This window comes from Protopterus annectens, chromosome 16.part0, assembly GCF_019279795.1.
Source record: "Protopterus annectens isolate FY-2018-M chromosome 16.part0, PAN1.0, whole genome shotgun sequence".
Classification (NCBI taxonomy): Eukaryota; Metazoa; Chordata; order Ceratodontiformes; family Protopteridae; genus Protopterus; species Protopterus annectens.
In genome coordinates, this window is record NC_056750.1 from 632,877,552 (window position 1) to 632,900,577 (window position 23,026).

The 23,026-nt window shown below is 37.9% G+C and overlaps 1 long non-coding RNA gene across 1 annotated transcript in view; it reads left to right on the forward strand.

The window, feature by feature from the left end:
• Window positions 1-6,061: 6,061 nt before the first annotated feature.
• Window positions 6,062-23,026, forward strand: part of LOC122790959 — a 138,251-nt gene continuing 121,286 nt past the window's right edge. The window contains exon 1 of the long non-coding RNA XR_006363053.1: window positions 6,062-6,320. This is a non-coding gene — a long non-coding RNA (uncharacterized LOC122790959). The remainder of the gene's footprint in view (window positions 6,321-23,026) is intronic.

Sequence of the window (23,026 nt, forward strand, 5' to 3'; positions counted from 1 at the left end):
GCACAGTGATGCTCATGCTAGGTATATGAATTTTAATAATTTAATTCTCAGCCAATTGAATGAGCACAGTATTGTATGCAGACAGAAGTGCATTTAATGAGAGGCAGTATTCCAATCTGGAGAGGAGCACATTTACAACAATGGCACACCTAGCCTCAGTGCTCAACAAGTTAGATATTTTGTATGAGACCTTAAGCTAGGTCAATACCTTGAAGACCTGAGCTTCTGTGGGATGATTGGAATGATTTTTTCTAAGATTAGTCCTAGTTACCTCTGTTGACTAGTGATAAAACTGGGGTGCCAAAACACAGAGCCAGAGCTAGCAGTTCTGGTTCCCTGCCCCATTCTTTATTCTGGTGCTCCCCTTAACTTGAAGTTGAAGATAAAAAGAGCTCTCCATTTTTTTTAAACTATAGAAAAACTGCATGCTGCATTTGTAGGAAATAACTTCCTTCAGTACAGATCAATTAAGTTAGTATATCTAAATAGCAATGGTGGGAAGGATACAGTCCCCTCGTGTGCAGGAGCCTTGCCCCACTGCAAAGATGCTTCAGTGAGTAAATAAGAGTTCTCAAGTTTGGTGTTTTCAAGTGCTAATCATGCTTTAATTTTTGCAGTTGAAGGACTCATAGTATGGAACAATAGGCTACAGAAACGTCAAATATTATGTATTTTTCTGTGCAATCAGACTATATTTATTTATTTATTTGAATTTGTTTACCAGCATAGAGAACTGATCAATTCTGACTAATTTCAGTCTCAGCCCAGGGTCAAAAACTGACCAGACATACAAAATAGACTAGAGTTATTTACTTTAGTTACTGGCAAAGGCTCTTGCCACCCCTATAGTGCCTTTTTTAGACAAGGTTCAAATGCTAAATTCTCCACCGTAACAGGTACAAGCAAGAAAACGCTGAGGGTAATGCTACTCAGTGCTAGTCTAAACCTCAAAATGCACTCACTCGAGGCACTCCTTAAAATGGAGAACATCGACATCTGTGCGGTGACAGAGACCTGGTTCAAGGTTCCAGAGAACACCTCTGCATTACCAGGCTATAATTCATACCACACCTTTCGGCCACCTAACCTGGACTGAAACACTAAAGGCAGAGGCATGTCCATATTCATTAAGGATATCCACATTTCCAGGCTAGTTGCTCAACATAATGCATCCGAAATTATCCAAGTGCAACTAACACTGGACAAGACTGCAATCTAGGTTGTAGCTTGTTACAGATCCCCCACCATGCCCCAGGATTCCCACTCTTCATTTCTTAAGATACTGGAAAATATTAAGGTGCAACCCAATACCTTAACTATGGGTGATTTCAACTACCCCACCATCAACTGGAAAACTACTCATGTACCAACTCATTCGCTCAACGTTTTCTGGAATTCAAACATTTCAACGTCTTGGGTCAACTTGTCCACACCCCCACCAGCAGCAGCAATATCCTGAACCTGGTCATTGCCAATATGAGTAACCAGTGTTCCACGCCAGAGGTCAACTCCTCACTGGTCAGATCCGACCACAAGCTAATCACCCTAGACATCCATATCCCAACCCCCATTAAGGAAACCACTGACAAAAATTACTCCAAAGCCAACTTCATGCTTCTTAAGACAGAAGTGGCAAACTTCACGACACCCATGCAGACGTAAAATAGAGGTACGACTGCTGAATCTTACACAGCTGCACTGTATAAGCACATACACAAGTGCATGGATCGTGGCATCCCCAACAGAACCAAGATGCTATCCTCCAAAAAAAGGCAGCCAATCTGGTGGTCCCCTGCCATAAACAAACTCTACAACAGAAGGAAGAAGCTGTTGCAAAAAAAGAGTAAAATCCCAAGATTGGAGGAACTTCCTGGTCAGCGAGGCCATGGAATGTATCATCTTGGGGCTTATAAACAAAGACATAGGTAACCTCCAAACCCTGGACCTACTCAGTTTGGGTTTGTAAAAGGTAGATCATGTCTACTAAACCTGACTGACTTCTTTGAAGCAGTCACTAGAGCTGTAGACAAGGGCAAGGTAGTGCACATAGCCTATCTTGACCTCACCAAGGCTTTCTATACCATCCTCCACTCTGGAATTATAGATAAACTCACTAAACTGGGCACAAATCCCTATGTCACAAAATGGGTGGCCAGCTGGCTCACTGACAAAACAAACACAGTAAAAGTAGCTGACTCCAAGTCCGACTTCAGACCAGTGATGAGTGGAGGACCACAGGGTTCAGTCCTGGGTCCTCTCCTGTTCGGCATCTACTTCTCTGAAGTGCAAGCCAACACAGAAGGTCTTTGGCTAACAAAATTCACAGATGACTGAAAACTGGGAGCCATAATAGAATCACCTAATGATGTACACATTCTACAAAAGGGCCTCACAGAGACAGATGCTTGGTGTCAAAGTCATGACCTCAAGCTCAACGCCAAGAAATGCACTGTCATCCCCTTTGGGAAAAACTCGGTACCCATGAACTACCACATAGGCAGTAACTCACTAAACACTGAAAGTCTGATAAGAGACCTCGGGACACAGGTAGACAGTAGTCTCTCCTTTGATAACCAAATCACCACAGTAGTCAGGAAATCCTTCTATGTGGCACACCTCATCACAAAAGGGTTCTTCTCTAGAAAAAAAGGAGGTCATTGTTCCTTTCTACTCATCCCTCATCAGATCCATTATAGAGTACAATGCCCCGTTTGGCATGTATCTCACTAGACACCTACAACAATTGGAAAGGCCACACAAATACCTCACTAAGAGGATTACCAGGCTCAAAAAGATGCCATACGCAGGCCGTCTCAAAAAACTCTAGCTCTACTCCGTCGCATATCGCCTACTCAGAGGCAATCTCTGCCTAACATACAAAGCTATGTCAAACCCAGAGCTGTTGGACATGTTACACTTAAAGAAATCCCAATCTCTCTGAACCACATGCTCCAGGGACCTAAACCTTGTCACCACAATAAACAGAACATGCTGGAGGGATAGATTCCTGTCCCAGAGACTTCCTATACCCTGGAACAAACTACCCATTCATGTCAAGCAAAGCTCCTCATTGGCCCTCTTTAAGAAAAATCTTGACGACTGGATGGGAAATAGAAAATTCACCCCAGGGATCACTTCTGCAGCACTGCTTGACAGGGGAAAATAATTTTCTTGGGTGGCGAAAGCCAGGGAACCTTTTTGGCTAGGCTTATATAGGCCCTAGGGCCAATAGCCTAGCACCTACCTATGAACCTAGAGTACAGTAATATATACATGACAACAAAACAGTACAATGGTAAAGTAGTGCTTAGGACACATAATAAATCTAATGTCATAATTTACAATATGTGCAAGTTTCAAAACATTTGAGAAATTAGAGTAAAATAAGTTAGTGATGTGAAAATGAGCGAAGGATCTTTGTAACTGAGTTAGAGTGAAGAAGAGTTAAAGTCGACTTAAGTGATACAACATGAGGGATAACAGATTTCAGTAGAAAAGGAAACTTGGAATAAGAGGATGAGTCTTTAATAATTGCAGTTTGGGCACAAGAATAGAGAATGCATTGTCAGAAATATGTAGTTTAGAGAATGGGATTAGTGTTTTAGGGTTGGAGTGGTTCAAGTTTCTTTGGTTGTATGGGGGAGGTGTATGTATTATTAGTTTTGGAGTTAAAGGAGGCAGAGTATGCTCATGTTAGGAGTTTGAACAATTGTGATCCTAGGATCAGGTCTCTTTGGTTAACTGGGAGACGATTTGTCTTTTGTACTGCTATACAGAGGTGTTCATTTCTTGGAGAGTGTATAATAAATCTACATATTTTGTCTTCTTGTGTTTGAATAATGGTGGAGTTTTCAGTAGAGGCTGCTAATATAAAAGGGAAGATGAATTCAAGTTGAGGGAGTAGGATTCTTTTCCCTGTTGTGGATCTGGTGGAGTGTGAGAGAAAAGGGGATATTTTTCTGCCCAGAAAAGTAGGTAATTAATGTTTTGTAATTGTTTTGGATATATTTCGTATGAGGTTTTAACTAGTAATCCACTTACTGAGGTGACTGAAGTCAGACTGCAGATCTTCCTATAAGGTAGAAAGGGAGTAGTTGGAGCAGTGGAGGACCACATCATTTGTGTATAGAAGCAGAGTAAAGTAAGAAAGATCAAACTGAGGTGCACTGAGGTATTCAAAAACAGAAAGGGAGAGAATAGATCATTAAGGTGCACCACTAAGTAGTGCAGAGGAGACAGAGGTACACTGAGAAATGGTGGTTAGTCAGAACACTTTGGAATCAAGGGATGGCAGCAGAGCTAATGTCTAGTTGTGGAAGGTGGATTATAAGACAGGCATGACTGACTAAATCAAAGGCTCTGGTGACATTTATAAAGATTGTACAAGAGAGCATGGCTTTGTCCGTTGACAAGAGAATGGCAAAGACGTTATTTAGTTCTGATGAAGTCCCAAAGGTAGGGGACAAAATTGCTTAACTTTTGGATTAATAAACTGGTTTGTGCAACAATTTGAGTTGCCTGCCTGGTTTTATGCCATGGTCATTTTGGTTATGAGAATTTCATCACTCAGACAACAGATAGCTATGGCTGTGCTCCTCTCTGACAATAATCCATGTTGTTTTTGTGAGATAATGTGGTATTTAGTAATATACTTTGTGATTTGAAGGCAAACAATTTCATCCACAATTTTACACAGGGTTGGGAGGGTGGAAATGGAGTGATGGCATGATGGAAGTATGGGTAAACAGCTAAAGAATATGCTTCAAGTCATTGTGTATTATAACTTGAGACTCAAGGACTTTTCTGTAGTTACAGGTGTCATGCAGTGGGAGAACCTACAATTTATCACGTGTTTTTTTTTTTTTTTTTTTTTTTTTGTGAGTGTGGTCATTTCTTTTGGCGATTCCAGTTATTATGCTGTTGTACGTTCTGTCATGTGCTTGCATGGTTCACGGTGTTATGTTGTGCTGTCTGTGTAAGTAACAAAGCATAACAAGCTGTGTAACATAGAAATAACAGCATAACTGGACTGTAAACTATCCAGTTTTGTCATATAACAGGTATTATCATGATCAGAGCCATTATCAAGACTGGTTATCTAGTAATACTATCCAGTAAGGCTGCAAAATAATCTAGAAGCAAAACAAAGAGTGTTGTCTTTAAAAGAAAGGTAAATTAATGAGTCAGGGACAGATATGATAGTGAAATAGACAGCCTGTAATGGGAGACTGTAGCAATATATAGGATTGTAACAGCACCATATGCACTTATAAGAACAAAACCAAAAGGTTACATCTTTGGTAAAGGGCACTAAATGTTATGCACATTTGCAAAATATACAATAGTTCAAGAATAAGCAAGCAATATTTTAATTAATTTATTTGAACTGTCCATTATAAATCACCACCGTTAACTGACTGTCTGTTGTCTCACTCTCCATTACATTAGGTTCTGGGTGTATAAGCCCCCCCCCCCCCCCCCCTCCACACACACAAACAAACACACACACACTCACGCTGCAGGAGACCATGCACAGACAAAAAAATGCCCTAAAAAATAACACAACTGTCCAAGTTTGTTCAGGAAAATAGGAAGGATGAAGAAATATAAAATAAAATAATAATCAGTAGGGCATATCTGACAGATTTGTAGTATACACTGAACTGTTGGGGGAAAAGCACCTGCCTTCTTTTAAAGAATGGGCCGCTGGCTGCATAAGCCTATTACCGTATCCAGTAACATGTTCCTTTTATCTCACAAGGGGACTTTTCCCTCCCAAACCGCGTTCACTACAGTACCAGAAAAGAAATTAATATGGGTTATAGCCAACGGCAATACGGCATAAACGGGGTCGAGAAATAAGAAATGTGTAAGAATCAAGTTGGTGGAGGCAAAAATTAAGCGCACACATACTGTCACAAAAGTGCGCGCGCACACACACACACACACACACACACAGTGTCAAACGATTTTTGTTTCAATGAGGGAGGGGCTGGAGCAAAGAAGATGCGGGTGTCTTTAAGAAATGCTTGGCTCCAGGTTGCAGCTGCTGTTCCTGCGCTGCTGAGACAGTGGAGATTCATTACTCCTAAAACACAATGGACATTTATCACCCTGTGGTGTTATTCAAATTCAGTACCAATTGAAGGCCATCCCCATTCTTTGCTATCTTCCTCGGCAACACACTTATTGTTGGGGCGCTCAAGAAAAAGCCTCCACGAGTCCAAGCAAGCATTTAAAAAGCAAGCAGCATCTATTGCCTCGACGGTGAGGACTTCCAAAGGCTTCAGATAGGCTGTTATTTAACCTGCCCACTCTAGGTATTGTATTTATACAAATTTCTTATTTTATTTATGTATTTGGTCTGGAAGTCCCATGTGGGAAATATACAGTCGCTGACAAATAGAAACGAACGAGAAAAAAGGAAGCCACGATGTTATCTAGCTATGAGGCTTGGGTAAAATTGCGCAGAAGATAAGATAACCCTTTTGCTACTGCTAAGCCACCATTAACAGTCAGTCCTTCTGGGGTTGATGGTGAAATGCTGCAGCCCCAGGTGCTGGGACTTTACAACGCCAAAGTGTGTGTGTGTGTGTATCTGGACGTGTTTTATTCTGTATATGTTGGTAAAACCTTTTAACAGGTGCAGTGAATGGCAGTCTTAAAAGAAAGCTAGTGCTAAGTTTAAACAGTTAAAAATATATACATTGTGCATCGTTAATATGCGTTTTAATTGAGCTCATATTGGAAACTGATACTATGTATCCAAAAATTTACATTTATCTGGCTTTCAATGAAATTACTGGAAGTGAATAAACGTTAAAGAAATGGTAAGTCATGGAGAAGAGTAGTGCGTGAAATATGAATGTAAGTGCATTTCTAAGGCCAGCGTCGAGCAAACAATTTATTACTTGTTATTTCAGTGAAGGAGGACGGTTTTAAAGTTCCCCTTGTTGTGAGCGGTGTTTTCTGTGGAGCGAATTTGCTGACTGTAATCACTGCAAACTAGATTTGTTATTGCTACATGAAAACTATGCCATCCAAAATATAGGCCGGCATTGTATAGTTCAAAAGCAGAACTTCACTAGGTTAGCAGAAAGATGTTACTTGGCGGGTAATTAAAATGTACTTTCCCGATTTAGGTTACTTTCTTGAAAATATGCATAGCTCACCTGCCTAAAAATGTTTTTATTCAGTTGAAAACTGTACGACACCATTTCCAATCCAATCTTCAGATAAAACAGAGCTCCTAAATTTTCTAAAAAGGCGGAGCTGAATTATTGTTATAAAACTATGTAATATTAAAAACTTGGGAATTACAGCAGGTTTTGGAAATGTATTTTTCTGTGCACTGTCTTTTCATTGGAGATTTATCGTTAACGCCAAGAATGAGCAGCATCCTCTAAAGAAAGGTAAGGACAGAAGATACTGCAGACAGCAAATACAATGTATACTTCATTAAGACTTATTGAAAAGCTAAAAACTAGAAATTATCTGATATTAATTTGTTTATTTATTTATCTGGCAAAATCCCAGATTAAAAAAAGAAGAAAAATCTGTTTTACCCTAAAACAAGCTTGATGTAGTAAACATGGTGCACTGTCTTAAGATGCTTCTCTACAATTTTTTTAAGCAACATTTTTTGGGTAATTGCATAATCAAGTCTGAGGAAAAATGAATCTGATGACTACATATTCATTGCAATTGTCTGTAACAGGAATAATAGTGATTTCATAAGGCAGAATAGCTTGGATGCCGGGATGATTTATGTTTTCTGGTGCATGAGCTGCAGAATTTTAGCTTATGATTGTCCAAACGCAATTCTTGTGAAATAACACAAAAATAACCAAGAATTGTGGCTGGACATCTGAAGCTGAAGTTTCAAATTCATCATTAGTATAAAAGGGTCAACGCGATAGTGTTGCACTAGGTTCGTCCAAGTGCATGTGGAGAGAATACTTTTCTCCAGAGGGAATGCACAGAGTAGGAAAAGGTAAAGATGTATCGGGTAGTAAAAGCTACAAATAAGAAGGAAGGAAAATGTAAATCAGAACACATCTAGACTGCTTGGAAAAGCATTCGAAACATGTTTTCTGTGATAACACAATAGTGTTACTTTGTAATGTTTCTTAAAAACCTCCCTTTTCCCAATCTAAGGGGACTCATTAACATCGTTTACAAGGTGGAACTCGTGGATTCTTGCCTTTTGTGGATTTTTCCCTACTATGTTGTGGGTGTGTGTGCTTGTGTAATATATATATATATATATATATATATATATATATATATATATATATATATATATATATATGTATATATATATATATATATATATATATATATATATTATATATCATCTATATGAGTTTGCATATCATATTTTGGTTTACTACAAAGCAGAGCAGATGAAAATAATTTATTCTGTTTCAATTCATTTCAGTAAAAGGACTTCAATTTCCTCCAAACAATGCATCCGTTTCAAATGAAGCTTTGAAAGATTTGCAAAAAAAATCAAAGTACATTTTCTTTTCTGCATCAGCCTACAATCTATTTAGAAACGCGTAGATCTCGTTTTTATCAAATTTATTCTCAGAGACAGAATAGTATATTCTGTGGAGTAAATACTTTTGAAAGCATATTTCTCAACCGTTAAACATTAGAAGGTATGCCATTCATTTATCTTTTAAAATTCACGTTGTTGTAAGATGAATGTGGCGTTATATACCGCACAATTCTATTTTAAAACATACATTCCTGATAATTTATGATGATGTGCGGTCAGGAAACATTTGATTCTGTTGTGCATTACATTGCTAGTTTCAGGTTATGACATATGTCAGGATATTCTTCTCCATGTCATGTGTTGCGTCACTGTCACACATATGGATGAGGAACGGTTGAGAGGTATGCTTCAGAGTCTCAAAATAAAAAAAAACTGTAAAGCCTAGTTTTGAGGCTAGTTTGTTTTCGCTTGGAGCTAGACGTTACAATGCCCATGCTTGCATTTATAGCTGTGTGGATTGTTTTCTTAAGTTAATGCCTTAAGTAAAATCATTAAACAGGCTACTCTCTCTCACACACACACACACAGAGCAATGGGGCTGGCAGAAATAAGCAAATCACCTTTTGGACTGGAAATCTAAGATACGCGCCTCTATGTATGTATCCGCACTCTTCAACTTGGAATAACTGGATGTGCCCGTTTTGATCCCAGTACATATTCATGTGAAATCCAGTCAAAGACAACGTAAAATATGGAGGCAAGCCACGGGGAACAACTGGATTCTCCTGCAGCGTGGAACATGGGGGAAATTCACAATATGAGCAAATGCAATTTGGATTACTTGCAGTGCTATATATATATTTGTTTTTTGGGTACGGGAGTGAAGATGAATGCAGCTCTGCTTTACTGTTGCTACTACTACCCATCTACCCATTTTGAGGGAACAGATCATGACTGAACTGTGGATTTCTGCATTGCCACAGTAGTTTATCGAGTGCTGACAGTACTTGTGGAACCAGTGTACCTCTCAACTGTCCACAGTTTTGACAAACGTATCTGACTTTTCCTTCTATTTTTGCTCGGACCTTCGAGTTTTTTTCTCGTAAATTACTGAAGATTTTAGTAAGGAAATAATGTCAGACATTAGAGTTTCACACTTCTTGTTGCTCAGAAAATGTATGGTGCTGCAAACCTGCTCTTCTATTAACTGTTTGAAGTAAATTAGAGTAATATGTAAAAACTGTCCCCGAGTTTGAGTCGGTTTTCTCCAGTTAAATTTTGCTTTATTCAGAATTCTTTGAGCAAAGAAGCTTAGAAATGTGGAAACGTGTTATAAAATGAGAATTGATTGTTATACTTCAAATGGAGTATTACGGGAAGCCAAAATAAGTAGAGATATTTAAACATATGATAATGTAATGGCCTTGGACGCTTTCCAAAAAAAATAATATTTTGACTGGCTCAGATAAACAGGGCAGCACGCTGCGTTTGAAGTTACAGTTATCTAATGTGGAAAGTAATTTGTTATATCGCATTTGGAAAGCGGAAAAACAAATAATACGTTTCCTTATCAGTACTCTATTTGTCACCTGGATATTGTTTTTTTATTCTTGAAAAGAGCAACAAGAGAGATTATATAGCTGCTGCTTCGTTTTTTTTTTTATGAAAATACACAATTCGCAACTAACATATAACAATGCACAGAAACTGTATTAAACACAACGTGGCTGCACTTTTTTACAGTCAGAGGAAAGAATTATTTTATAGTCAATCGATAACTTTATTAAATAAGCGAATACTCTATATTTCTGCGTTGCAATGGTTTAGGAGAGTGGCCTAATAGTTAAGGTGTTTGCCTTACAAACACAAGATACAGGGTTTGAATCTCACAGGGGATAAATGGCTAGGCTTACAATGGCTCGCAAGGGCAGTTAGCCTAGTACTAATCTATGAATGAACCTATAAACTGCCCTATGAACTTTCCTTAATTTTTCAGAGACACCACCAATTTTACCTCAGAATTGTGCTCTATCTCTCTCAATCTCTTCTAAAACTAGCAATGCTGGAAGAAAAGGTCGTGGACTGCATTTAATGAATAATTACAATTAGAGTTATATACTTTATACATAGACATACATTTTAATTCACTATTTCTTATTATCTTACTTTTCTCAAGTTAATAGCACTAATGTTTTAAAAAGTGACCCTGCTTATTTCTGGATTTGTCCCTCATGCTGGTGGTAAGAGAATAAAACATATGTTATAAATATATAATCAGGTTGATATACCCAGCGAGCTCCCTTTCTTACTCTGCCAAATTCTCAGCGTATTTAGTTTGGATTGAAAACTTATTTCACACCCTGAGAAGTCTGAACTATCCGAATTTTGGTAATGCAAGTGTCCTGTCCCCCCCCCCCCCACACACACACACACAAAATTTGTAGTTATCCACCAGTTTTTACATCAGTGGGAATCTGAAATTGCTGCGGATAACTTAAACTTCTTGATCTGTCAGATCAAGGGATGTACTAACTAGGTTCCCAAATCTTAAACCATTTATAGGTGATGGTATGGATATAATTTGAGATCACTCACTGACCTTTGGTTTTGATTAATTTGCACTTGACTCGACTTTATGGGGGAGAGGGTTAAAAGTGAGTTTGGTTAGTAGCTGTGCACGTTTTACACTTTAAGAAAAATGCTCTCAAGGATGTGGTGCAGAGCAGACTAAAAACTGGAGTGTGGATTTCAGATAATCAGTCCGGCCTAACCGCTTACAATATCGTCATATACGTTGTATTAAAAATGCGAATGATTCACGGTATGAAAAGGTGAACTGAGAAAACAACTCGAATTTTCTACATCAACCCCCCTGATTACTTGATACAGCCTTGGCAGCTTTATAATAGGGAGATTCTTTACTATCTGCATTTGCTGATGTGGTGGCATTTAAGTGCAATAATCTCCGGCCATTTTAAGAGGCAGTCACTGTTATCAATATTTTGGTAAATAATGTCAACTTCTAAAGTCGGCTGCAAGGTTCGAATCCCTTCCATAATGTATTGGCGTTATAAACATCAGTTATGAATATTTGTGTCGAAGTGTGTAATGCGCACCTTACATGTATTTAATCACCCTTGTATTATCTGAGTTGCTTATTTGGAAAAAAGTGAAAACTTCATGCTTCGATGTTTTATTACAAATAAATATTTCGTTTTAAATTCCTGTTAATCAGTGATGGTGGCTGAAATGGACATATTTACATTTGTAGTTTGTTGCAGACCGATAATTAGGGCAGACGGGAGTGTTCTCCAATATTTTGTACACCATTGTAGTGAGTGAGATGACGGCCTCACAGTAGTCGTTTTAGCTGAAGTGAACAGTCACACTTATGCAGGGTGTGTGCACGTTCGTTGTAGTTCATCATTTTACAGAACCCCAAGTTTAGGGTGAATTTCTGGAGAACCATAAAGACAGAAATAAGTGTCTAGGGTGGACTATTTTGCGATATGCTAGAATCTTGTTTTCAGTGTTTTAAAATATTGTCTGCGTTTTAAATTACTGCATATTTTAGCTTATTTGCGCTGTGCGGGACATAAAGAAAGTCACGATAGAAATAAATTCGTTGTCATTCTTTAGTTTTCTAATTAGAACAAACGTTTCCTCCAGTGCCTAGAACCAAAGGGGGCTACCGCTGTGCAGTGCGTGACTAGAGTTACCACCTGTCCCACTTTACGAGGGACAGTCCCTCTTTGGGCAGTTGTGTCCTGACAAAAAAATTAAAAATGATATTTTATGTAAATAGTTGCATAAGACAGTTATTCTGTATCATTTAGTTAGTTAAGATCCTTTGTATGACCGTGGGGTGTGTATATGCCTGTAAAATCTGATGTTTGTACCAAAAATGTCCCACTTTGGCCATTTGAAAAGGTGGCAACCCTATGCGTGACAGAGTCCCGAAGTGAACTCCTTTATAGGGCAGTTTAGTCCTGTGAAAAAAAGTGAAAAACGCTGTCTAATCATGTCAGTGGAACACGTTATTTTCTACCTTTTCAAAATTATGATAGTATCTGAAACAGGTCACCATGACACGGATAACTTTAATCACATTAAAATATCAACGAGATCAAATTCTAAAAGGTGAGACTCGTTTTGATAATAATAATAATTGATCTGTAACTGTTCGTGTTACTCCTAGACCAGTGGCCTCTTTACAGGGGAGACCCGAGGTGGACTTCTCCGCTATCCAGATTTTCGCAGAATGTCCAAATTTTTGCCTCATATTTGTGGGCATTTTTATGGCAAATTATTGAAGATTGAAGTCAGAAAATAATGACGTGCATTTGGGTTTCAGACTTCACACCCTTCAGAAAATTCATGCGAATGCAAAAATCTGATTTTCTATCAGCTTTCTAAGTTTGTAAGAGCAGAACCTATAAACACCAAAATACTACTCAAAACAAAAAGATGGCAAGTGGCAGTTCACGAAAATGAGAGGATGCTCTTCCAATGTTGGAAGAGCATCCTTCATTTTCGTGAACTGCCACTTGCCAAGTTTGTAAGAGCAATATTTCAAAATCGTCCCTATTTTGCGGCCTTTATCCCCCTTGTGTATGGTTTTATCCGGATTTCTTGCACTACGAGGTTGAGAGGCACTCGGGCACGGGCCGTAGTGTTTCGGTTGATTAGGGGAAATTTGACCGGGGGATCATTGAAATTCCCCTTACTCTTTTTTTCAATAAGTGTTGTGGGATTTTTTACATCCTTGAAAGCTACCACCAACTCCGGCAGATAGGAAAATTATTTAATCTAGCCGACGAAGAACAATGAAAACATGGAAGAAAGAAAAAATAAAACAAGTGTTTTGTCTTGTGTGGGATTGTTCTGTAGCATCTCTTATTTCTGTAAGACTCGTTCCATTTCAGGCAGCTGAAAAAAAATGCAATTGTAAATAAAACGACCTCGTGCAAAAATGCTATCCTATATAGCAAAGTAGCCTTCCCCCACTGTTATATTGTGGGGATGAATATCTACACCATAACTCTTGACTGTACGCATTTTTGCAGAATGTCCAGATTTCCTTCATATTTTTGGCCTGTTTTTCATAAAATTGTGTTTTTTATGGCAAAGTAGTGGACAATCACTAATCTCTGAAATTATAAAATAATGACAAACATTTGAGTTCCATACTTCATACCCTTCAGAAAGTTAATGCTAATGCAAAACTTGTTATTCTATCAACTTTCTAAGTCTGCAACATACCTCTCAACTTTTCAGCCCAAAAAATCTGGACAAAGATAATGGGGGGGGGGGGGGCAAAGCTCCAAAAATAGGGGCACATTTTAAATATTGCTCTTATAAACTTAGAAATTGCTAGAATAAAAGGTCTTGTGTTACGATACATTTTCTGAAGGCTATGAAGTCTGACAGTCAAATATCTGTCATTATTTAGTGAATTCAGTCCTCATTGATTTGCCACAAAAATCCAGAAAATCACAATTTTTATAAGGAACAGATAAACAATATGAGGCAAAAATGTGGACATTCTGTGAAAATTTGGACAGTTGAGGGGTATGATCTGTAAAAGCAATAGTTAAAAACTGTTCCTCCCTATTTTTGGCCTTTGCCCCACTTTATTTATGTTTTTATCCAGATTTCTTGCTCTTAGAGGTTGAGAAGTACGATGTACACATTACATACCTAAAATTTGTTTTGGTGCCAGTATGCCTCTCAACCTGCAGATATCTAAAATTGGTACTAAGACTCTTAAAAAGTAGATGCATGAAGAAAAAAATGTGGACACATAATTAGCATAACATCTGAGTAACAAAAGCAACAGTTCCCACTTTCAGTAGGATTATGGGGTACTACTCAGAAACACAAGTTTTAAAACCAAAACTGATAAAAATAATGTGAAAATGTAAACATATATCAAAGACATAGTGCAATTTCTGTAGACTTTAGTGAATGACAACAAAAATATACCTCGCAAAGTCTTTTTTTTTAAGCTTCCGAAGAAGGGAACTGTGATGTGTTTTCTTTAAATTACTGGTGAAATCAATATGCTGGTCACGTACTGTGGTTTTCTGTGTAGCTAACAGCATCAAAATCATGGGGGTAGAGGGATTCAGAAAATCTTGGGAAGGTAAACAAGCCTGAAAACAGGACTGTACATCTGAAATATAGGTGTGGTTGCTATGCACTTATAATCCACTATGTGTATCAGCAGACATAAGCTTAGTTCTGTTGAACATTGTATGCATGAATACTAATTCATATAGACATGGAATCTGCCCTTAAAACTGATTTACTAACTAGGAATCTGCCATAAAGTCATACCTCTCACGTGTATATCCATGGTAAATAATACTGAATCATATTAATAATTCAATACAGTAGCACATTTTAACCATCCCGTGAGCTTCCTAGTTGCAGTTGATAGTAAGTTCTTAGTTACGTTTTCTATATTTTGACCATTTGCACCACATTATGAGTAGCAGTCTTCCTCATTCTGAAGATGCAGAGTTGAAAGCTATAACTGGGATGGTATACAGACTCCAGCAGTAATACTGTGATTGACATCAGCTACATTTTCTAGTCTAAAGGTTTTATGCAACTTTATCTTGACAAAGTTAATGTTTTGTGTCTATGCTTCAGTTTTATTTAATTCACTTTCTCTGTTCTTGTGAGTCCACATGGGCTATAGCCATTTATCATTCTGGACACTACTTTCTCTCCTGCCCAGCTCAGCCCAGGCTAGTTTGTAAATCTGTACACATGGAAAATTACATCACTGGGAAGGTCAGGGTTTTCATAAGATGAAAATTTCATGAGTAGCAGAAGGTACATGTGTCTGATCCACAATAAGGGAAGAGAATTGGTAGACTCTATTGAGTTTTCCATGTTAAGATCCTCAAGTCATCCAGATTATCTGGTTCAAATGGAGGAAGTATTAGACTCTCTAAAACACGATTAAGATCCAAAGAATGGGTCACTGCTTTTCTTGGAGGCTTCAGATAAAACTCCTTTCAAAAACATTTTGACATGAGAAAGTTTTAAAGGAGGACGATCTATGGGCAGACATGCAGAAATGGTTAATAACTAAACCTTGATGGAGGAGTAAGAAAGGCCACAGGATAGTAACTCACACAAATATTGTAAAACCGGAGAACAACTAGCTCTAAATGGGTGCTGGTTATGTTGTTGGCACCAACTAGAAAACTTTCCCATTTTCTACTAGCAGGCTTTCCTGCCTCTGTTAGTATGTGTTACACATCCTCAGTAAATAGGTGCCTTAAGAAGATAATTCCCTAGCATCCATGCAGTCAATTGAAGTTGACTGGGGTCAGGGTGTATCAAATACCCCTGTCTTGTGTAAGTAAATCTATTCTGTTAGGAAGCTTGTGGTAATTGCCCCTATCCATTTCCAAAAGAAGGGTTAGAAACATACCTTTCAGCTGTACAGATTTTCACAGAATGTCCAGATTTTTGCCTCATATTTTTGGTCTATTCCTCATAAAATTTGTATGTTTTATTTGGCAAATCACTGGGATGATCTGTGAACCAAAGTCACTGAATAATGACATACATTTGAGGTTCAGGCTTCAAATCCTTCAGAAAATGTATGATAACACAGACTCTGTTGCTCTAGCAACATTCTAAGTTTATAAGAACAATATTTAAAATGTCCCTTTTTGGGCCTTTGTCCTCCATTTTGTCAGACTTTGTCCAGATTTCTTGCACTAAAAGGTTTAGTGGTATGGCTAGAAATGGAGTCACCACAAAGATCTTGGGGGATTCCTTCTGAATCTTCAGAAGTCCCCTGGATATTTATGGAAAAAATGGGAAAGCATACAGAAACTTTTTTGTCAAAGAAAAAGAAAAAGGCATCTGTCTTTCCAGGCCTTCTAGCATGGAGTACTGGAGCTGAATCTTGCCAGTTGATTATTTGGAGACAAGGTTTAGTCAGTGCAAAAGGAAAAATGTGATTTTTGGCTTAATTTTCCTTTTTCTCCAAACTTGTACAACCTCAGAGGTAGTATATTTAGAAAACAGGGCTGTGAGGGTAGAACCCCTACACTTGGAGGAGGGGGAGAAGATGGAGTCCTCTGAAAAAATGAGGAGTAGCTAGTTTTGTGATTTATTATGTTCTAAGGTTATGTATTTACACTTTTCTAAGATTTAACTCTTTCAGTCATATTTTAAGTGCTGGTGAAACAAGACTCAATGGTTCATTATAGTTCCATTTCAATTATTTGATTTGTGTAGTGCATTTTGATGGTGTACACTGCATCGAGATGCTCTGAATTATTTTAATTGTGGAGCTTAACCCTATACTGAAATTGTAATAAAGGAGCTTCTATTCATTGGTTTCCACTGGAAATGTATTTTATTTTACTTTTGTCTACTGAGTTTATCTGACTGGGTTTAGTCAGAAGCTATTTTCAGCAGTGGCCCAAAGAGAAAAGCTCCAAAGTATTACACTCCTTTTTAACAGATGTTCGGTAATGTACACATGAACAGACATTAAATAATATACATTAACAATTACACATGCATTTGTTAATTAGATTTACATTCATATGAAATAAAGAAAAACCACTGCAGTGTAATGGATACTTATGCATTTAGCAGATGTTGAACACTGAGCATTTGAAGAGGGTAATAGTGGGTTTGTCAAATAGATAATAAATCTTGTAATTAGTGTTCAGAAATTAAAAGGAAAGGAAGTGAGGGAAGAAACTGTTTGGGCAGGAAATGTTAACAGTGTAGTTAAGAGGAAAGGTACCAAGCATGTTCAGAGACAATTATGTATGGCTATCATAATTGTATTAGAAGTGTGCAATGGGGGTGAGCATTATCACAAAGCTATGCATATGTCTGTGAGACAGTAGTAAAGCTATTCAGGTATTGGTGAAGACTCACTGTGGGGAATAGGATTCTGAGTACAGAGAAATGATTTGACAGTACTGCAAGCTGAAGATAGCAGTGGCACGTATCTGGGAGATGTGCAGCAGCAGATCCATTAATTTGACAGGTGAAGTTTTAGTTGTGTTTTAAATAAGTTTGCATTCTGACTGCATTTCAGTGGTAGTGGGTCCATAGCTTAGTTATACTATTTGAACATATAGAGTCACCTGCAGTATTACATGATCTGGTTACAGTGGTTATTGATTTTTCTCTAGATAATAAAATTATATAGGGGGAGTAGTGTTGCATTACGTTGTTAAGAGCTGAGCAATTTTCTGTCAAGAAAAGTCTGTGTATTGTCGTTAGCTGAGAAAGAGCTAGGTGATGTGGTAGTTCTAACCAGTTTAATTCTCTGAGTGCTAAGCAGTGCTGTGTTCTGCTGGTATAGTTCATAGCAGATTTGTCTATTTTATTGTAACATTGCTCAAATCTGAATAGTCGTGAGACTTGAAGGTTAGTGATAAATGGAGCAGCATATAGGAGAGATTTAAGAAAGAAGATGCTATACATCTTCTGGCTATGTCAGTGAAGTAGAATTTTACTCTATATAATGTACATATTTTTATGATTTTTTTTTAATCACTTATGATACATGGTAGTCAGATTTCAAATGGTCATCTCTGATGACACCAAGTAAAGTACTGTTACAAATGTTCCCCATAAAACTCACTATTATGTACCTCTCTCCTCTAGTGGGCGAACAAAGTGCCACTCAGACTTTTCATATTTAATGTGATACACCATTTAACAACTTACACATATGGTTCCATCTTGTTATAGTCTTCACCACCTTTGGATGATACAGAATAATGTCAGATCTAGGATAGGGAGTGTGGATCACTGGATTCTAATAGCTTCATCCTCAATTGTTCTAAAACCCAGGCAGTGTTATGCCACTATCAACAAGACTGATCTCTAAAAGTGCTGCTCAGGATTATGGATGGGGATGATAAAACACCCCAGTATTCACACACTATTTATCCACATCAGTTCATAAGCAATTAATTAATTGACACTCAGTATACCGACAGCACAAATAACACTTACTTTACAAATTCACAGCTGAGGAGTCAATGCTATATACATTTGTTACAAAGTGGTCTAGGTGCCACTTTCAGTCACAACCCCAGCCAAAGTGGCAAGGTCAATACAATGAAGACATCCAAAAGAGGTTGATCATTTATTTTATTTTTATTTTATTTATTTTACATTTGTTTACCTGGATGGTCCGACTGGACACAGGTCCATTTTCAGTGGAGGCCCGGGGAGAAAAGCTCCACAGTAAATAAAAAGTTTAGGCAATATGAAAAATATAGTATACAGCAATCTGCAGTAATAAGACATAAAATATACAGCAGTATGCAGTAACAAGACATATAGTGTACAGCCGTATGCAGTAACAAGACATATAGTGTACAGCAGTATGCAGTAACAAGACATATAGTGTACAGCAGTATGCAGCAACAAGACATATAATGTACAGCAGTATGCAGCAACAAGACATATAGCATACAGAAGAGATAAGTAAACATAGTTAATGATACATTCCATCGACAGTTTTATTCAGCAGTATTAATATCCTAGACTGTAGTATGCATTACAGTAGGTGCACGTTGAAGGAGAGGTATGTAGACAGACAGAAAAGGGGACTTAAGTAATACCAGGGCACAACCATTTATTTTGTAAGTGCGATCTAAGTGAGCTTTAAAAGACAGTAGTAGTCGATGCAGAGATCAGAGCAGAAGGAAGATTGTTCCAGGTTTTAGCTATGCTGGGGGAAGACAGTGCTTTTCCTGCAGAATTGTTAGCCTTTGAGATGCAGAGGAGGGATTTATCGGAAGAGCAGAGAGGATGATTTGTGTTATAGAGGGTAAGTAGTTGGGACAGAGCAGGAGTTTTTTCAGAATATCTTATCACATTGAAGTCAATGACTAGCTGGTGATAGTTTAGTAGCTGGGGAAGTTCTAGCCATTTCAGTTCTTTTAGTGCCTGGCAGTGGTGGGTTCTAAAGGTGGAGTTGTTTGCAAACTTTGCAATTTTATTATAGCATGATTCGAGTTTGGCAAGGTCAAGTTTTCTAAGCTGAGTAAGAATTGCTGCAGCATACATTAGAGTGGACAATAGGTGAGTTTAGGCTAGGGTAATCCTTGCTTGTTTAAAGAGGGATTTCCTGTGTCTGTATAGAGTTCCCATTTTATTATGGACCTTTTTGATAGTTTGTGAAATATGGACATCGAAGAGTAGATTTTTTCAATCTCAACACCTAGGAGTTTGGTATGATCAGAGGGAGAGATGGTAGTACCATTTTTAGAAGAGATAGTGAAGGACAGAGGGGTAGACATGGTTTGTTGGGGGTGAAAAGTAGCAATTTGGTTTTGTTAGGGTTTAGGATAAGTTGGATCTGAGTGCTCCACCTTTCCATGGAGCTAAAGGATTCCTGGGTGAGTTGCTGTAGCATAGTAAGTGATGGAGCAGAACAGATAAATGTTGAATCATTGGCGTATTGAATGAATGAAGCAAGCTGTGTGGTGGTATGGAGATTATTGGCAAATATAGAGAAAAGAAGTGAGTCTAATATTGAGCCTTGTGGTACGCCTATAGTAGTTGGGAGTGATGTAACACTAATCAATGATGTAACATTAATTAATAGCAAAGAAAAGTGAAACAAATAATTTGATGTGATTGAATTATTGCTATTATTATGGGTGGTGCAGTGGTTAGCATTGTCACCTCCCAGCAAGAAGTTCTCCAGTTCAATTCTCGGCTGGGGTGCGTCCTGTGTGGAGTCTGCATGTTCTCCCTGCATTTGCTTGGATTTCCTCCAGGTGCTCCGGTTTCCTCCCACATTCCAAGCATTTCTCCCCAGGCTTCCAATGAAAATGGATTCTGTCCCAGTCAAAATTTTCTGGTAAATAAATTGTCAATTAAATAATTGGCAGATTATTAATGTCTGATAAACAGATATGTAACATTTCAGAACAGAAATCCAGCAGAAAAGTAAGAATCTCAAAATAATTGTATTGCTTCACAGAATGTAGCCCAGTGTTATAACTGATGTAAAATGCATCACTGTCATAGCTGTAATCCTTCCTTTACACAACTTGGCAGTATAGCTCTGGCATCCTGCAGTAAAGGTGATATGTAAAGACTAGAACGTTGTACCATATATCAAAGTAGTGATGCAAATGTGCACCATAAAACACACTAATACACAAGTCTCTCCTCTTGTTGGTGAATAAACCTGCCACCCAGATTGCTTTCTTGCATATTAACCTGTTTTGGATCCCAACCTATACAAGGTTATAGTTTTGAAATAGTCTGATATGATCTAGCTGCATTTTCTGAGCAATATACTTAAGCATGCTTTTTTCATTATAAAGGCAAGAAAATAGCTTGATCTTGAATTTTGGGGTGCAAGTTTATAATTCCTAGTAATATTTTTCTGCCAAAAATTTCATATGCTTAAAAACATCACTTATAGTGACAGATAAACACTAGTTTTAGTTCTGTCATAACAACAAAATATACTTTAACAGTAAGCCATGACTGGGTGTGGAAAAAGTTGGATTTACCCACAAGTGGCATTCCTTGATCACTAAAAAGGGCATTACATTCTATAACTGCTCTGATTTGGGCAGATAATAAAGGAATGATAACCTTTTTGACCTGGATGTGATAAATTTGTTTATTAGTTGGGTTAGATAGAAGGATTTTCTGATTACTGTTTCTAGTTGGTGACCAATGGATAGGGAGCCAGCTATGAGGCTGCCAAGATCTCTGATGATAGTATTAGTATGAAGTGGGCTGCTATGCATGTTGAAAGCTACTACTGTGATTCCTTTGCCAAAGGTAACAATCCCAGAGATACATGAAATCCCTATCACATTGTGTTAAGGGCAGAGTTAAAACAAACCTGTAAATGCAATATGGTATTTTGTGATTTACAGACATATTAGCTTGGATGAGGAAATACCTCATTATTCCGTAATCTGCATGTATATAAAACACAGCTAACTACCAGGAAGTGCAGCTAAGTTCTTCCCACTGTAGTTAACTGCGGCAGCTGAACCGTGTAGGAAAAGGCATATCCCCTCCCCCCCGTAGTCACTACACACACACACACACACACACACACACACACACACACACACACACTCACACACCACATACATGCAAACACTACAGCTTTTCATACCTGCCCCAGAGTTGCCAGCACATTCCCAATATCTTCTTTCCTGGCCCTAGATCATCATAGAAGTTTGCAGACCCACATTGCATGAAATATCCATGGTGTCTAGTGGTACCTTCCAATACTTTCACTTTGAGAAGTGCTATTAGGGCATAAAAGTAGTATACCTGGTGTCAAGCAGCTCCCCCACCCCCAATCCCCCTAGTTATTTAAGATATAAGAGTAGTATCCTTTGTGTCTGGTGTTCCTTCCATCCCCTGATCCCCATACAGGTTTAAGTCCCATTAAAGCACAGGTCTTATGATGTAATCCCTGGTGGCTAGTGGCTCTTCTAGGGGTGAGTGGAGGTATGAAAACCACCCCAACCCCCCCCACACACATACACACACAGTCCCCTATCCACATGATGGAATTCATCCACTCAGAGAGACACACCTACCTCACCTGATCACTACCCCCCCTTACTCTATTTCCCAGGCAGAAATACATAAACACACACACATACATGCATGCACATGCAACCCCCTCCCCTACACTCACTCACACACCTCCTAACCCTACCTTACCATTAAAATCCTCAGTACTTACCTATTCTTCAAAGGCTGAAGACAGCCTTTTGATCATGTTCACTACTATGATGTGGTAGGAGTGGCTGTGCTAATGTAGAAATACTAATAAAAAACAGTGAACTATGGCAGGCAAAGAAATTTAATCAAGTTCAATACATAACTTCCCTTATATAAACAAAGTTCAAAGTTCACATTTCAAAAGACAAAAATGCAAAAATACATACATGCATACTAAAAATTAACCATTAAAAAAAACCTATAAAACAATTTTATTATAGCCAATACATCAATTCAAAACCTTATTTACAAACTTTTTCTTTTAAAAATATTTTATATTTAGTACATCATTAAGACCAGGAGTACGATCTGCTTCCAACTTTATTTGCCACTTGGGTTCCCTTACCTCTAATTTATTTTAATAATCTCCACCCCAGTGGCCAGATGGTTTATGATCTATAATAAATAAAATTTGCTCTTTTTATAAGTGAATGAATGCTTGCCTAAAGCATTTTTCAATTTCTTATTTTTCTAAGCATTCACATTCAAATGTTCTTTAATTCTATCCTAAAGTTTCTGTGTGATTATCTCCACATAGAAACCCTCACATTGCTCACAAATCCTGATGTAAACTACACCCAAAAAATTACAGTCATAATGACTGTCTGTAGAGATTGTCCACTGTACGTGCGGCAATGAAAGACAAGATCCAGTTAAAATGTTCTTACTTATTTTACATTGTCCACATTTATACATTAATTTCAATTTATCATGGTCAACTAAGACACTACAGTTTCA